The sequence below is a fragment of the Natator depressus genome, chromosome 1 (assembly GCF_965152275.1).
Source record: "Natator depressus isolate rNatDep1 chromosome 1, rNatDep2.hap1, whole genome shotgun sequence".
NCBI classification, from domain to species: Eukaryota; Metazoa; Chordata; order Testudines; family Cheloniidae; genus Natator; species Natator depressus.
This window is the reverse complement of record NC_134234.1, coordinates 248,342,839-248,361,816: the sequence shown is the minus strand read 5'-3', so window position 1 is coordinate 248,361,816 and position 18,978 is coordinate 248,342,839.

Sequence of the window (18,978 nt, the reverse complement as noted above, 5' to 3'; positions counted from 1 at the left end):
TTCTGGCCTTAAGCTTCAAAGCTGCCAGTGGCTTGGACACTGGCACTCTGCGTCTGCCTCTCTCCAACAATGCTCCAAGACTCCTGACTTCATCCAGGGTTATGAAGTTGATTGTACCCAGGGGAAAGCTTCCACAGGCTGGGAGCTGGGAAATCCCAGAAGCAGACACACAAGCTGGGGAAAGCCTGTTCCAGAAAACAGGTTAACAATGGATCTTACCGCCTCAGAATAAAGGAGAAAACAAAGCTTTTGATGTAGACTTCTCACAATAACCCACAAGACTGCCCAGGAAAACATTTCCCTCATGATAAGAAATAACCCCAACATTAAAGCCCTTCAACAGAAACTTCCTTATACAGCCCAATCACTTATTACAGGGGGAGGAGGCTATGTATGTGTTTAGAGTACAATACTTATGACTGATTGTCGCTTATTGTAATTTTGTTGGCACCCAGAAAGCACGGGTGATGAATATAGTAGAAATAGGTAGAACAAATAGATTATGCAGACTGGGTCACAGTAAAGAAACTCCTGAAATTAGGAGCAGCAGCAAACGGATTTGCCCTTATCTTGCTAAGGAAAAAGCAGAGAAAGAACAATAACAGCCCTTCCATTACGTGGAGGGAGGATTGAAGCAGAACTGTGCTTTGAATTGTATTAATCGGCGAAGAGGGAAAAGAGAGCGTTGGCATTGCATGTCTTTTATTTCAAATCCAGAACGCAAATTTAAATGCAAAACAAAGCAAGGCAAATGAAACCAACCTACTTTTGCCTGGCTCCATCCAATTGATCCGTTCTCTCCCCCACCCCTAAATTGGTCCAGATTCCCTTGAAATTTGGCCTATGTTCAGCTAAATAGTCCTGAAACTCAGCTTAATCTAAATGTTATATGGATTTTATTATAAAAATGTCTTAACCATTCTAATTCCAGATTTTAAGTTTGTTCATTTCAAAGCATTAGGAGGGTTCTCTAAGATTCTGTTGTGTTCATGAGTTTGTTACTTTTTCATACTGGGATGAAAATTAATAGATACATTTACAAAATAAGATTATAAACAGGTCCCAGTTGAAGTATGTACACAGCACGCTGCACGTGTAGCTATAGCTGTAGGAAGAGTTATAGCATAACCTCTCTGTGGCCTCAATTCATCAAGGCATTCCGGTATAAGCTTGACTTTAAGCACAGGAGCAATCCCATTGGCTTCCACTGACTTCAGTAGGACTACTCAATCATGTATTTAAAGTTAAGCATTTTGCTGAAAAATGGATTCAAAGCTCAAATGCTTCATTATATTATTTTCATAAAAATCTTTGAAATTCTGTTAGGATATTATTAATTATTACTATTATTATTATATATAGTACTATTAATAACCAATACCCACAGTTACTCTTTCCCAGTTTCCATGTCTGTCCAATGCACAAGCATTTTTAAAACCTGGAAAATATGTTCATTACGCTTGCTGGAAAAATGCTCTGGTTCTATGCTAGGCAACAGCCTATGTGGTTTCCTTTGGTATCTTTATTTAATCATTGCCATTGGCAGATCACTAGTTCCCTACCATCCAAACTGGGTCATTAATTTATGAAAGGTCAACTGCAAAGTAAAAATCTTCAACTGAGTCAAGCACCATTCAGTGATCACATTTCATAAAATTTGTGAGACGTATTCAGCAAAGAAATAAGTTCTAATTAATCTTTGTTACATTTTTTTTTCCCTGAATTAAGTCCTCTTCCTATTTCCGGTTAACTAAGGATATCTCCGAATGCTTCACTCAATATGCCAAAGACCATGCACTGCATGGGGGCGATGACTGGTACTGGTGATGTCACATTCAAGATAATCTTCAGTGAAACTGTAAGTTCCCCAAAAAAATGCTATGGGAGAAAAATAGAATTTTAATAATTTTAGACAAATGGGAGTTTCCCTGCAGTATACTCATCAACTTTAATCTGCAGAGTTTACAATGTTTCAGAGAGTGCAGGGAACATACAGAGCCAGATCTGTGTGAGTTAAGTCTTTATTTTTGACTTGCCCAAACCCAGACGTGTATATACCAAGAACATGCTAGTCTCTGGTTGGAAAACAAGGCTTACCACAAACAAATTGTAGAAATTTTGAAACAACATCCTTAGATGAGTTAGAACATTCTTCAGTGTAATATCTAGCTACCATTTGCTACCACTGTAAATCTTCAAACTATCTTCGCTCAATTTTGGAATACACTGAAGACCACGAAATTTTTGTACAAAGGCTAGAGGATCTGGCCCTGCAATTTTTATTTTCAAAACTTATAAACCAGTTGGGTTTTTAAAAGATTAATGAACAAAAGACATGGTATTTGTCTAGTGTTGCATTAGGTTAACAAGGCTTAAATTTATTGATGTGTGAAAGACATCTTTTTTCCATTTGTATGCCACTGATAGTTGACTGATTGATTGATTGTCCAAAGCTTACAAAAAAAGTATTTTCCCTCTACATTCAAAAGGACAGGATTCCAGGACATCTCTGTGTTAGATCAGATACTTGGCACAATGCAAGTAACCTCAAGTGATACTCTATAAACTGTTTTTATAAGTACTTTCCTCACTTATGTGGAAGTGAACAGTACATAATATCAATTCTCCAAAATACCCCATCTTTCCAAGAACAAATCAAGCAGAGATAAAATGTAAGGATTGGCTTCTAGTGTTTACTTATACAACAGGACCAAATTCTACTCTCAAGCTGGTGCAACCACTTTCTCTTCAGTGGGGTTTTATTGGTGAAATTGGGAGAAGAATTTGGCCCACATTATGTTCTATAACCAGTGTGGGAGGATCATAAAATGAATATTTTAATAACTTTAAAAATCACGAAAGTCCCAAAGCAAACATTATTTGCATTTAATCAGTTTTTTAACAGCGTTGTAAAACTTTTCACTCATCTGCCAGGTATCTATTCCCAAATACCAAGACCTGCTGTCCTAACAAATCCTAATAAAATGTGAAATAAGCCCTCTCCATAAAATATTTAATAAATCTATAAAAGTAGAATAGCACATAATGAGCAACCCTATAAAATCTATGGACAGGCTTTAGTCATTAGATTTCATTAGTTCCTGGCTTAACCAAACCAAACAGATAATAAAGCCATTCTTCTAACAGTATCTATTGCATGTGATTTTTAAAAAATCAAGTTTCAAAGATGGGGAGGGGGATATCCTGTCAGGATAATACACCAATGGAATTTTGTTGGCATTTTTATTATATTGAAAAAAAATAAATCACCCCTGTCACTCTGGCAAAGTTACCCTGATATGAACATATGTCAGTCCTAACTGGAACCTCTTAAATGTCACTGTTTGATTAAAGAGAGTAGTAGAACTGCTTGGTATTGTGGTTATTAGGAGAAGTGCACTATTAAAACTATTAACAATTGTAAGGAAGACCATTCATACGGAGATAAGGATCACTAACAATGTGTCACATGATAGGACTTTTCTTGAAAGAATAATCTGGGAATATTTGTTTTTCAGGTCAAATCATATTTGCCTTAGTCACAGCAAAGGCAGTAAAAGGATCAATGTTCCATTATCCTCCGTGATACTACATGCATAAGTCAGACAAGATTTGGTCCTGTAAATCTAAATGATGTACTTCCCAAAGAAAGCCAAAGTACAGAAAATATACATCAAACAATAGTGAAGACTGTTCTCCATTTCAGAAGTCTAAGTTGGGAAGTGTGGACATTAGTGTGCCTCTCCACACAAACTTATGTTTTAATACAGTACAATCTGTGAGTTTCATATAAATACTTGTGTAACATACAAGAAAGGGCTGAGGGGGAAAAAATGAAATTCCTATGACTTGAAACTTAATAGATTGCAGTTGGTTGCTCCAAATTGTTTGTGGTTAAGAGCATTTATAAGTTTTAAAAGCACAGTATTAGACTATGAATAAGTCAGGATTTTGGGGTTTGGGGGTTTTGTTTTGTTTTGTTTTTTTTCCTGCAGTATAACTTTTCCAGGAAATGTCACCTTGAGCAAAAACTGTACATAAACCCAAATACCAGATGCTACATTTTTAAGTCCCTTTTGAGCGATTAGTTTTAATTCAAAGTGTCTTGAAGGTTAAGGGCCCAATTTTCAGAGGTACTGAGCACCCACAATTCCATTCAAAGTCAGTGGGGTCTGTGGATATTCAGCAGCTTTGAAAAATTAAGCATTAAAGTAATACTGTGGACATGTAGGAGCAAGCCCTGAAAGCTTTTTGCATGAAGATCACCCACTGATTCAAATGGTATTTCCACACGTGAAGAGTTTACAGGATTGGGCAATTGCTTTCTGCCACTTTTCTGCACCCAACTCCTAAGAGGAAGCTGGAACCTGGTTCAGCATCATGGCTGAGCCTTTAACAGAGCCTGTCTGTCAAACAGGCATAGACATTTCAAAAGAAGGGTTCCCCACCCCCCTCACCCCCAAGGGTTTATTTTCAGATAGTCAGCATAACAAACTCCAAGTCCAAGTCTTCAGCTCTTGGCTGTTTAGTTAGAACTCACAGCCCAAAAAGAATGAAAAACGAAAAGGAACTTATATTCTTGAAAGACCCGTATTAGTAGTGAAGAGTTGATCTCCTGAGAGGAGCAGCAGCAACCGTCGTTACCATGCTTTCTGCCTTATATAAACACTATCCATTTGGTGCAGCCTTTGAGCACCTGAGCACGTTCCTCCAGATTCAAGTGTCCCCCCTCTCAGTTGGCCATCACTTCTTTTTACTAGCAACCAGTGTCAGGGAGAAACCAAACCAAGCCAGATGCTTCCTTGGCACAAGGTAAAGCACTCTCAAGGCTATTCTAGCTTTCACCAATATCAGTGTTTCGCCAGAGACTATTTTGCCAGCCAGGATTGCCAGAGCCCAGCATGCTGTCTGGCCACACCCCTATATGGGGAAAGAGGGGGAGTTGAGAAAGCGGGCCAGGTGACAACCAGCCAGCTATGCTAGTTTTATACCACTTAAAGATTCCCCTATACAACCTACACAAGCTTTCCATCCCCTTTGCACTGACTGGGCAGCACAAAGAGGACATAGAAAGGCCCAGGCCCAGCACCTTAGCATATGTAAAAGAAACAAGTATGTGGTGAAATATAAGAGATAAAGGTTAACCCTTTGTCTGCCAAATGCCCAGTATTCTCATTCACAACTAAAAACTTTAAGGGAAACAAGGCAATGTTAAAATTGCCTCCTCACAGATGACCTGAAAAGTAAAAGCAAGAAAGTGTGTGTCCCTTTTATTTCTTTATAAAGTCCTGGGAGGTTTCTTAGAGTGCTCTCTCCAGCCTTTCTTAATTGAAGAGGGAGTGAGGAATTGATTTTAAAAAAAAAAGTATTTTCTTCCAACTGTTTGTTAGACATTTGAGTTAAAAAGGCATTCATGAAAACAAAGAGTAAAAGATGTAAACAGCCTGAATAAAAGTCACTTCCCTTTCTCAGTTAAAGCAAGTTCCTTGGTGGTTCTGCTGTGCCATAGTGCACCTCTGAGTCCCCCTGGTCATCCAGAGTCTGCCAAGAAAACAGGGTGGACAAGAACTGAACTTCTAATGTGAAAAACCAAAATCTCCCACCCACTTTTTTTTTTTTAAAGTTAACATCATTCCTCAGGCCTTTTTGTATAACACAAAGAAGAAGGTGAAAAAAGGGTACAACAACATTTTTGTTCCTTTGCTGGTTACTTTAACATTTAGCCGGCTGAAAGGCCAACAAGTGGAGTGTGGTATTGACGTAAGAGGTATCATTCTAATTAACATGCCACATAGAACTTTTATGGGAGAACAGCAGCAGTGCAAACCAAATCAGTGCAGAATGGTTGCTGTCTGTTTAAAATATTTGGACAACAGGCTCACACTGTGAGCCTGCTTCCAGTTTCCAGTGGTATTAGGGCTTAAGCCAGTGTAAATCCAGTTGTCACAAAATAACAAGTTATGGTATATATTAAACCACAAAGAAATACTTTCAAATAACATTAAGGGTATGATGTAAGCCCATAAAAGCTAGGAAATTCAGAGTTAGGACTGAAACTCTGTCCTTAACTCACCCCATTGTGTTGAGGTATTGTAGCATATACGAGCAGGGCTGTGTGAAACATGGTGGTTTTGGTTTACAAGGATTTGTGCAAAACTTGGGCCTTGTCTACACTAGAAAAGGTTTGCTGCTATAGCTATAGTGGAGCCTCTATTGGAGAAACAGGTTACACTTGTAAAAAAGTTCCCTTCCCTTATACCAGTTCCCTGAATGAAATAAGTTACACCAGCAAAAGAATATTTGTGCCAGTACAGCTGCGTCTACAGTAGGGCTTTTGCCAGCATAGCTATGTTAGCTAAGGATGTGATGTTTTTCAACTCCTGCCCAATACAGCTATTCTGGCAAAACTTTTAAGTGTAGGCCTTGCTCCGTTCTCAATCCTACTCCCACTAAAGTCAATGGAAGAACCCATTGGGTTGGTTTGGGCCCCTTATCTTTGGTTTTGATTCACAAGCATTTGCATTCCCTAAGTTTAGATTTTGCTATCATTTACACTAGTGACTTTAACTGAAAGAAAAGGAGGACTTGTGGCACCTTAGAGACTAACCAATTTATTTGAGCATGAGCTTTCGTGAGCTACAGCTCACTTCATCGGATGCATACTGTAGCTGTAGCTCACGAAAGCTTATGCTCAAATAAATTGGTTAGTCTCTAAGGTGCCACAAGTCCTCCTTTTCTTTTTGCGAATACAGACTAACACGACTGTTACTCTGAAACCTGACTTTAACTGAGTTATTCTAGAATTACATTAGTGTAACAGAGTAGAATCTGACCCAATAAAGGGAATGAACCCCAGAGCTTAGTTGGAACCACAATTTCCCTTGGTTTAGATGCAGAATCATTAATTGGTGCATGCTCTCTCAAAACCGAGTCTATGATTCACTTAAGATTTCTGAACCTTTCAGAAAAACTGGCCTGGATTTTGAGGTTCCAATGAAACAGTGGATTTTTGAATGATTCCAGGTTTCTTTTCAAAAGTGTTGCACAGCTTTCCATAAGACAGAGTAGAAAGTCACTCATGGCTCTGTGACTCCTTACAACAACTAAGTATAAGGAGTTGGATTAAAGATGGAGCAATAGCTGTCCACTTCTTGGGTTGAATTCAGAATTTTATTTTCAAAGGAAAAGCACAGAGATTTAGCAATATGACACTGTTTGATGTTAATAGGATTCACATGTTTTAAATCCCTCTGTACTGCTTTGGAAGTGTAGCGATTAGTATTATTTGAAAATACATTTGTAGGGCTTAATTTTCCTGCTTCTAAGGGAAACAGAGGACTTGTAAACACATATTCCCTTTAAAAACAAACTTATCTGACAGATTTAAAATGCACTTTATATCTATATCATCCGTGATTAAGGTGAGGATCAGGAGGTAACTTAAATCTACCACAGCCCTGTCAACCTCAGAGGCACTGCACTGAATCTCACCCTTAGGGCTGGTCAACACTAAAGCTGTAAGTCAACCTAAGTTGTGCTACTTCAGTTACATAAATTACATAACTGAAGTTGACATAACTTAGGTTGACTTACAGCGGTGTCTACACGGCGCTATGTCGACTGGAGATGCTTTCCCGCTGACTTACCTTATGCTTCTCAGGGAGGTGGAGTACAGAAGCCAACAGGAAAATGTTCTCCCATCGACTTAGCGTGTCTTCACTAAATCGACACCACTGCATTGATCGCTGCAGTGCCAGTTTAGCTGTAAGTGTAGACATGCCCTTAATATGAAGTCCAGTCTTATTTGGACTGTAGAGCTGGGTCTAGTTTGCAAGGCTGCCAAAGCTGCCTTTTTCTCATTTTCATTTTGCATAAAGGATTGCATCAAGTTTAAAAAAAAAACCCTAAATTGAAACAGCCAGGTTTTACTGTTTTCAGTTCAAAACAAAAATTGACCCAGACTTGCTTTTCACAGCTCTGATATATGGATAAAACAGGGCAGTTGCAATATAATATGGGTCTGTGATGTGGCTGGGAAAATTTGGCAGAAATCCCATGCTAAGGGAATCACCTGCATTTATGTCTGTCTAAGCCAGAACATTTTGAATCTGGTCAGAAAACACCGTGTTGTGTGACAATTGTCATCACATTGTGTTGCCTTTTCAGAAGACTGCTAACTCAAGGATGCAAACATATTCCCAGTATGCTAGCAGGAACCAGACATGCCAAACCCGTGAAAACAATACAGAAATTGGGCTTGTTTTTGGCTTAATTGGCTTGTGAGTTGCTTGTTGGTTAGTTTTTGGCTTGTAGGTTGTTTCTTGTTTGGCTTGTAGCTTGTTGCTTTTTTTTTTTAAATCGGCTCCTGGCAAGCAGGGTAGAGAGAGTCAGGGGTGCACAGCAGGGGGATCTAGTCACAGAGTGTTGGGGTTCTTAGGGATTGGCTTGTTTTGGCCTTGTTTTGAAATGGGATTAACTTGATTTTTGGCTTATTGTGAAAGTTGGGGTGCTTATTTACCGCATGAAAGTTGGCAACTGAGGCAGGAACATGGGTTCATTTTCACGTTCATCAAACTCTATTGTTAATACCCAGACTTGAATGGACTGCATTTGCCCCTCACTCCTATTCTATGTACTAAACACATTAGAAGAAAAACAAATTAGTTAAGCACCCATTGGCTTCAATAGGGCTACTTACCTGTGAAGGCAAGTAGGAGTTGGCCACTGGTAATCAATTTTCAAATATTAAAAGCTCAGCCATTTTAACTATAGTGAAGAAAAATGTTCACAAGTGAGTTCTGTAAGTCAGCTGATTTAAGACTTCCTTACAATCTCTAAATGCAATTGATGTTCCTTGAAATGATTGCAAATATTTTGAGAAAGCCATGACCCAATCTCGAGAAAAGTAAGTCCAAATGATTTTAGTCTTCAATGAAATGCACATTTTTCATCACTTCAAAATAAGGGTGAGGGTGGGGGAAAGGTTTGGGATGAGTTTCACTTTGTTTCTTGGAATACTCAAAACTTACAGCAAAATGAACAGGGCAAGTTAACATAACCACATGACCCAAAACCAAAAGAAAGGTTTGAATGGAATGCTATTACAGATATTATGTATATCTGTCTAGCTAGGTACTTATATGGTCCCTATCACAACAGTATTTGAGCAATGTATTTAGTAAGATATTTTAGGCTTCATTCTCAGTAGTGAGACCATTACTGGAAGACTGTGTTCAGTTGTGTTTTAAAAGGATAGTAAAATATTGGAAAGTGTTCAGAGAAGGGCTGCAAGAATGAGCCAAGGTCTGAAAAAAGTGAGAGATTAGAGATACTAAATGTGTGTAGTTTATCCAAGAGAAGGTAAGGAGGTGACTTCATCACCTACATGGGGAGAAGAGTTTTGATAGTAGATGGCTTAATAACCTAGCAGCCAAAGGCATGACAAGATCCAATGGCTAGAAGTTGAAACTATACGAATTCAGACTGAAAATAAGGTGAGGGTAATTACCAACAGAGGTGGTTGATTCTCCATCACTTGAAGTATTTTAATCAAGAGGAGATATCTTCCAAAAGATATGGTCTCTGACTAGGGCTCGTAGGTGCTATGGTAATAATAATAATTATTATTATTATTACCACCATAGTACTGTTCTAGCTCACACAGAAGCTAAGAGCTTGATGTAAAAAGTTACTACTTTAAAATCAAGGTGTGGTCACCGTAGTCACAATGAGTAGTATCTTACTCTTTATTTCAGTGAGGCTTCTTGTGGTGTAAAGTACTATCCAAAGTGAGTAAAAGTATCAGTCTGGCAACAAGGCCCTCATGCTATTCCTGTTGAAGTCTGTGGCAAAGCTCCCATTAACTTAAATGGAAAATCAGGGCTCAAACATAGACTTAGGCCAACAATAAGCACTTCTGAAAATCTGAACCGAACTCTGTTCCCACCGAAGTCAAAAGTTTTAGCATGTGCTTAAGTGATTTACAGCATAGGGATGGACAGCTGAATTGGGGTTCATGTGGTCTTAAATATCCACGTATTAAAAAAAAATCATTTTATGATGTTTACATCATCTACTAATTGGGCCAACGTGTAAGGCCCTGATCCTTCAAACAAGGATATGCATAGCTTTACTTATGTAAGTAGTTGCATAAGCCAGCTAACTCCGAATATAAAATATATGCACACTACTGTATCCTGCAAGTTATTTGAATTTGTCAACAAACAGAAACACAATTTCATGACCATTATTAAAAAATTTGAAGTTGTTTCTGTTTTACAGCGTTTGAAATGGAAAAAAAATGATGTTCCATTTTACCTGCATTCTGCCGTAGATTTCATGTTATAGCAATCTCAAATGATGACCTAGCACATGTTGTTCGTTTTAAGAACACTTTCACTGCAGATTTGACAAAACACAAAGAAGGTACCAATGTGAGATTTCTAAAGGTAGCTACAGCACTTGACCCAAGGTTTAAGAATCTGAAGTGCCTTCCAAAATCTGAGAGGAACAAGATGTGGAACATGCTTTCAGAAACTCTGATGCAGAAACTACAGAATCTGAACCTCCAGAAAAGAAAATCAGTCCTCTGCTGGTGGCATCTGACTCTGATGATGATGAACATGCAGCGGTCCATACTGATTTGGATCATTATCAAGCAGAACCTATCATCAGCGTGGACACATGTCCCCTGGAATGGTGGTTGAAGCAAGAAGGGACATATGAATCTTTAGCGCATCTGGCACATGAATATCTTGTGACGACGGCTACAACAGTGCCAAGCGAATGCCTGTTCTGACTTTAAGGTGACACTGTAAACAAGAAGTGGGCAGCATTATCTCCCGCAAATGTGAAGACACTTGTTTGTCTGAGCAATTGGCTGAACAAGAAGTAGGACGGAGTGGACTTGTAGGCTCTACAGTTTTATATTGTTTTTAATGCAGTTATTTTTGTACATAAGTCTACATTTGTAAGTTCAACTTTCATGATAAAGAGGTTGCACTACAGTACTTGTAATGGGGGAATGGAAAAATACTATTTTTATAGTGCAAATACTTTTAATCAAAAATAAATATAAAGTGAGCACTGTACACTTTGTAGTCTGTGTTGTAATTGAAATCAATGTTTGAAAATGTAGAAAACATCCAAAAATATTTAAATAAATGGTATTCTATTATTGCTTAACAGTGTGATTAATTGCATGATTAATTGCAATGAATATTTTTAATCGCTTGACAGCCCTACTTACAATTAATACTGTTTTCAATATACCACAGTTCACAACTGTACAAAGAGTATGTGCACTAAGGATCAGGTTAAAGTGTAGTGGCTCCAGGTCTAGGGAACCACAAAGATGGCTCAAAGCCAGCTTGGTCATTCTGCCATCCTCCAGATTTGTGCTGTGTGCTTCTTGGCCAGCCTGGAGAAGTTTAGCCCGCTTTGCACAGATTTAAATGATTACACAAGGTGCAAGATGAGAGCAAATCAAGCCCACAAAGTGTTATATAAGTACTATCATTAATGCTTCATTTGTGTGGAGTCACCCAACTAGAATGATCCTTGTCCACATAAATTGTCTTTCAAAATTAGTAGTGTATGCCTAGCTGGTGACTCTACTGAGTTTGTAGGGTACCGATTCAATAATGTATGCCAAGGTCTCCATCCTCAAGATCCCTCATTGACTCTCCCTTATCCACTACATCCTGTTTCAATTTAATTTCCCTCACTTTACATACCCTGAGCAACTCTGCCACAGTCTACATCTCAGACATGGTCTCTTATTGCATCTGCAAACCTACTCGATTGTGAAAATGAACCTGAGCCAAAACCTAGCCTAAATACCCACTTTGTTTCCTTCTCCCATTCCTTTTGCCATGCTGTCCCTTATGCTTGGAGCAACATCCCTATCTTCATTCAACAGACCACTATTCTCTCCTCTTCCCTTCCTCTCTAACAGCTCAGAACTGCACTGCCCACAAAAAGGGAGCTTAAGAGAGTAATGAAATCATCATGTCAGTGCCCGCCCTTGCTTCTCTACTTTTGTCATTTCTTTCCTATGCCTATCTATTACATTGTAAGCTCTTCAGGGCAGGGACTGTCCTTTGCTTTATTTTGTACCACACCATGTATACTGTCAAGGCTTTATAATAACATGAGCCTGAAAATGATGTTGCAGTATTAATTGATGTGTTTAGCATTACAGCAGGCATGCAGTCATTTGAATGGTAAAGGAAAAATATTGTCTTTCAAATTAACCAAGCTGTCTTGTTTTCTGCACAAGATACACCATGAATTATACCAATGCAACATCCTATTCCTTTTATTGGGTATGTTCACTATAGGCCCTATTCTGAACCTGGTAATGCAAGTGCACAAGAATCAAAAGTTGGATCATTGCTGATAATGCACAACTAGGGGAACCAGTAGGAAAAAACATACATGTAAAATACAGGTTACTAAAACTACGTTTATGTCACAAAAAGAAAAGGAGGACTTGTGGCACCTTAGAAACTAACCAATTTATTGGAGCCTAAGCTTTCGTGAGCTACAGCTCACTTCATGGGTGCATCGGAGGTCACAGAAGTCAGGGAATCCACAACTTCCAGAGACCAGACTGACATTCTCTGCTGTAGGGCCCTGACAGGGTTCTAGCGACAGGCGACAAGGGGCCCCCTGCAAGGTTCCAGCAACAGGTGCCAGACTCCTGAGGGGGCCCTCCTCAGGGTTCCAGCGACAGGCGACAGCCTCATGCCGAGGGGAGGGGGGGACGCCTCAGATGAGTGGCTGGAGGTGTCCCATTTTCTTTTTGGGAAATATGGTCACTCTGCAGCTCCCAGCTGCCCTGGGCAGAGGGCCCCTCCCCGCATCTTCCAGCTGCCACGGGCAGAGGGGGATCCACACAGCTCCCAGCTACCATGGTGCTGGGCGAAACCATGGAGCTGCAGCAGCAAAAGTCACAGACAGGTCATGGCTTCTGTGAATTTTTGTTTATTGCCCATGACCTGGCCATGACTTTTAGTAAAAATAATCATGACAAAATCTTAGCTTTGCTGATTACCATGCACACTGCAAACTGGGAGTGAGCTTCACTGGAGTGCAAGGATCCATGGAAGAGGTAAATGGGGTGTTGCTTCACAAACTAAGGACCATGGTCAGGACCTCTGCCTCGGCATAAATCCTGAGGACCTTCTTGTGACCATTCCGCTAGCCATGTTCTTTACACCAGGCCAGCCAAAGAAGGAAGTGGCTATGAGATTGATTGCACAGATTTGTGAAGACACTGTGTCTGTACTGAGTTTCTTTCCTCCCCATTGCTTTAACAGTTTGCAGTGCAGTTTCCAGGACATTTTTCTTAGCTTCCTTACTTAGGTGGAGATTGATGCTTTGTCCCTAGGGGCTAGATTTTTACATTCCTTACTGGGCCACATAGGGGAGTAAGGCCTCCGCTCAGACTGTAACTCCATCTGGGGAAGGAGGAGAGAGCAATGGTTACTCACTTGATACTCCCACAGGTAAGCAAGTTGTGGGCGGGGGGGGAAGACAGAAGGGAGTGGGAGGAGCATTCCCACTAGACAGAGAGATAAAATGGCTGGGCACACAAGGCAGGAAGTAAGCTGCTCCACAAAAAGGGGTATTGTAATTTATTCTTTCCCCAGAGCTGGGGGAAGGAGGTAGGCAATTGTGAGTCAGAGCTGTGTCTCAGAGTCACAGTGCCTGCCAGGGCTACTCATGGCTACACCTAAAGTCATAATCTCACCCTATGTGAATATGTAAATGTCTTGATATGAAAATATTAAGAAGGAAAAGGAATACATAATACTAATCAAAATTCTATAATGTTAATTGCTGTTCTACAAGAGATCAGGTTTAAATATTTTTCTTCTATATTAGACTTACATAATGTGTGACAATAACAGGCTGCCATCTTAAACTAGTTAGTAACAGCATAATATTATGATGAAAATTATATATTATTATTTTTATTTATAGCAACTACTGCTGGAGTTGTTAGGTTAAAGAGGTAGCCCAACTACAGAGGAATAGTTGGTTAACCGATTATCGCATTTTCTTAGAAATGAATGCATAAACCTCAAGACACACCACAGCTAAAAGCTATTTCCGTCACTGGCAAACAATTGAAAGACATCTAGAAACCTTTAGAAATCAATTTAAAAAAAAATCTTTGATGCAAGTCACAAGAAAGTTATTATCCCTGTTAGGTCACTGACAAGAGATGTCATTAATGATCCCATCTAAATTATTAAAGCATTTACCAATCACATTTGCAAACTTTAATAGTGTATCCTGGGAGAATACTGAATCATGCTGGTTACTTGGCTAAAGATCAAATAAGCTAAGGATGAAAAGAGCAGACTCTGAGAAGGTCTATAATACTTTATGATTAATAACCATTAAATGCTATCCCATGGGATAGCATTGTTAGATCCCATGGGAAGCAAGTCTAAGGGGAAAAACAGTTCAAGAGAGATGGCAGTTTTTCAAAGCGACATTATTAAGGGCACAAGAGCAAACTATCCCACTGCGTAGGAAAGATTGGAAGTATGGCAAGAGACCACCCTGGCTTAACCAGGAGATCCTCAATGATCTGAAACTCAAAAAAAGAGGCCTACAAAAAATGGAAACTAGGTGAAATTGCAAAGGATGAATATAAACAAACAACACAAGTATGTAGGCACAGAATTAGAAGGGCCAAGGCACAAAATAAGATTAAACTAGCTAGAGACATAAAGGGTAAAATGAAAAAAGAACTAGATAAGTTCATGGAGGACAGGTCAATCAATGGCTATTAGCCAGGACTGGCAGGGATGGTGTCTCTAGCCTCTGTTTGCCAGAAGCTGAAGGGATGGATCACTTGATGATTACTTCTTCTGTTCATTCCCTCTGGGGCACCTGGCATTGGCCACTGTCAGAAGACAGGATACTGGGCTAGATGGACCTTTGATTTGACTCAATATGGCTGTGCTTATGTTCTTAAAACATTCTAAAAATACATTAGAAGCAAGAGGAAGACCAAGGACAAAGTAGACCTATTACTCAATGGGGGGGGGGGGGAGGACAATAACAGAAAATGTCAAAATGGCAGAAGTGCTAAATGACTTTTTTCAGTTTTCACCATCTAATACAGTGAATGCCTGTGAAAATGAGGTAGGATCTAGAAAACATGGCCAATGAGGGAAGATTGAAAAAATTGGGTTTGTTTAGTCTGGAGAAGAGAAGACTGAGGGGGGACATAATAATAGTTTTCAAGTATACAAAAGGCTGTTACAAGGAGGTAGAAAGATTGTTGCTGTTAACTTCTGAGGATAGGTCAAGAACAGATGGATTTAAATTGCAGCAAAGGCAGTTTAGGTTGGACATTAAGATTAAGCTGCCTTGTCCCCCAAGGGCCCGCGCGTGTGGACCTGCATGCTGGAGAGCAGGTGGCCCACAGGAGAACCAGCCCAAGAGCGAACCGGGTGGGGAACAAGGGGCTTTCTGCACAATCACACTCCTAGGTCCTGCTCGCATTGCGCTCCTTAGGACCCCCCGCCACCTGCCACCGTTCAGCTCCCCTATTCTCCGAGGTCAACTCTAATTCCCTCTCCAACTACGCTTAGGGGTGGTCAGTTTGCTTGCAGAGAGGGATGTTTGCTGCAATACATTCTGCCTTCATGGATTTCACAAAACTAGGCCCCTTCCAGCAACATTTCCGCTCCGATGACTCGTTCCCTCTTAGCGAAGGCTGAATTATGCAGTGTGTGATTCTGCAATCAACTACATTTAGTTGTTCCAACGGAGGGGACAGTCACACCGGGTGCTTTCTACTGTAAATTGCGCACCTTACACAACAGACTTGACCAATAAGAAGCAAGTGGTTACCATGATGGCACTCAAAAGCTAACGTTCCGAACCACATGTATGTCTTCCACCTGACAAGAAGTAAAATCTGAAAACTGAAGAGGAGCATTTTGTTTCTAGAGAATGTAAAATATATTTAATTCAAGCTATAAATCTGATTTTTGTTATTACTACAGTTAAACCTAGCCTATTTTACTCATTTGTACTGGTACGCCATACCGGCCTGTACCAGCTTACTTTCACCACTGCCTATAAGGGGAGATAAGCAGTGGAAAAATTACTTAGGGAGGTTGTAGAATCTGCACCTTTGGAGGCTTCTATGAACAGGTTAGACAAACGCCTGTTGGGGTGGGTTAGATAATACTTAGTCCTGCCTCAGTGCAGGGGGCTGGACTAGATGACCTATCAAGGTCCCTTCCAATTCTACATTTCTATGATTCTGTGAAAACTAGAGCTGCTCTGCCAATGAACTCAGAGTCATGATATCAACCCAGAAAGTTAGAGATGCATGGTCTCTGAACAAGAGACCATACAGTAATCTGTGCAAGGAAAAGGGCACAGAAAGTTTAAGGTGCTGATCTTGTAACCACACAGCAGCCCTTTTCTTGACATCAAACCAGAGTTGCTGGGTCAGTGACCGCACCGAGGCCTGCCCCTTGACATCACACCAACATGATAAAAGATGCTCAGTTAGTGACTTGTGGATTGTCCTCTTACAACAATGCAGAAGTTCTCATCCATAGATGTCATAGACATCTAAACCTTCATACACAGCCAGCAAGCATGGGAGGTTTTTCCTTGGTTTTTGCTCAGGTTGCAATTTGACATAAGCCCAGGAAAAAAAGGATTCGCTAGCTTGACATCTTTGGCATCTGTCCAGCAAGCTAGAGATTCTGGGCTGGGTCTTAAAGAAAGAGGAGTATTTGGGAACTTAGCTCCACTTCTTCTGCTAAGTGAAGAGGCAGGGTTCTTCTTCCTATCCTCTCCTGAGCTTGAGGAAGGTCAGCCCACCTCTTTCTGTCTGTTCGCTGGCTGGTGAAACAAGGACACATCAGGCAGGAGAAACTGAACTGGGAGCAGCAGGAGAAACTGACCCATGACTGAGGAGTTTATAAAGTTCCAAGCTTTTCCTGCCTGTCAATGTTTAGGCACTGGCACTTGAGAGGAGAAGAAGAATCGCTCAAGCTGGGAATCCCCTACCTGCTTCCTTTCTCCAACATGCAGCTCTGTCTCTTTAGCTCTGCGCCACTGGAGAGGGATAGGAACCACCATGAGGGACCAGATGCTCAGAACACAGCTGTCAAATTTCTCTCCCTCCTGCCACTCCAAATGGGGCTGTGTGGGTGAGGTAGGGATTGGGAGAGAGCCTGGGAGCACAAGGGTTATTCCCCAATCTAGCTCCATACTCTTCACATGTACACACCTTTTGGTGGTGGTAGGTCTTCAGGAGTTGGATAGATTCTGTCCAGACACCTTCATTCCACTGCCTCCATTTTCTCCTCCAAGCCAGTTCCCAGGATACCAAACGATACAACATGACCTCAACCTGCATAATGACATGCAACCACTTTCAGATTGTAAGCATTTGGGGGATATCCTAGACAGCACCAAGAACATCACAGCCCACCCTGGTTGGCCTCGCAGTGATACCACGATATAAATATTAAGCAATAATAATTAAGCTGATCGCCATATTTGGGGTCGGGAAGGAATTTTCCTCCAGGGCAGATTGGAAGAGGCCCTGGAGGTTTTTCGCCTTCCTCTGTAGCATGGGGCACGGGTTACTTGCTGGAGGATTCTCTGCTCCCTGAAGTCTTTAAACTACGATTTGAGGACTTCAATAGCTCAGATATAGGTGTGAGGTTTTTTGCAGGAGTGGTGGGTGAAATTCTGTGGCCTGCGTTGTGCAGGAGGTCAGACTAGATGATCATAATGGTCCTTTCTGACCTAAATATCTATGAATCTATGAATAATCATTACCACCATGGAAATTGGTGAGTTCCCTCCCCTGTTTGGATATACTGTAACTAAAGCTCATGATAATGGTGTTCCATTCATTTCTAGGTCACTGGTTCAAACCCATTCTAGCTCAGTGATGAGGAAAATTATTACTAACCTGATTTACGCAGTATTGTTGTAGCTGTGTCAGTTCCAGGATATTAGAGAGGTGGGTGAGGTAATATTAGGGTGACCAGATGTCCCGATTTTATAGGGAGAGTCCCGATTTTTGGTCTTTTTCTTATATAAGCTCCTATTACCCTCCACCCCCTGTCCCGATTTTTCACACTTGCTGTCTGGTCACCTGAGGTAATATCTTTTATTGGACCAATTTTTGTAGGTGAGAGAGAGAAGCTTTCAAGCTTACACAGAGCTCTAGATATTACCTCAGCCACCTTGTCTTATTAACCTGATAGCAGTTTGGTTCCCTCTGTGAAATGAGGCTGGCGGTCTCTGTCCGGTTCCACAATTGATACTCTTGTTGACACTCTCAACAGGAATTCTGGTGACTGACTAGGCCATGGAGACTTAACTGTCCTCTTCCTCCTAGAGGCTGTCCTTCCAGTAAGGGCTTAAGGTACATTGGCAGGGAAGAGGGAGAGAATCTTGCACTGCTGTTGCCTGTGCTGTACCTATTTTGTGGCTAAATAGATTATTTCAGTCTCCTGAAATAAGAGGATTGCATAAGGAATGGTGTCCCTACCCTCTGTTTGTCAGAGGGTGGTGATGTATGGCAGGAGAGAGATCACTAGATCATTACCTGTTAGGTTCACTCCCTCTGGGGCATCTGGCATTGGCCATTGTCGGTAAACAGGATACTGGGCTGGATGGACCTTTGGTTTGACCCAGTATGGCCATTCTTATGTTCTTATCCTACTATCTTCATATGTAGAGGTTCTCTATCATTATATGGATATGATAATTATCCATGATAATTCATTCATTATAATTTAAGAACTGATAATGAGTAGGCAGAAAAAGTTGATATTTATGAAATGCTAGTTTATTTTTGAAACTTCTGCCTGGAAATTCAATTCCCATCGCTGGAACTTTTCATTGCAACTCTGAAGTAGATGAATTACGAACAGAATTTCTAGCTGGTCATTAAAATTTGAAAAATGA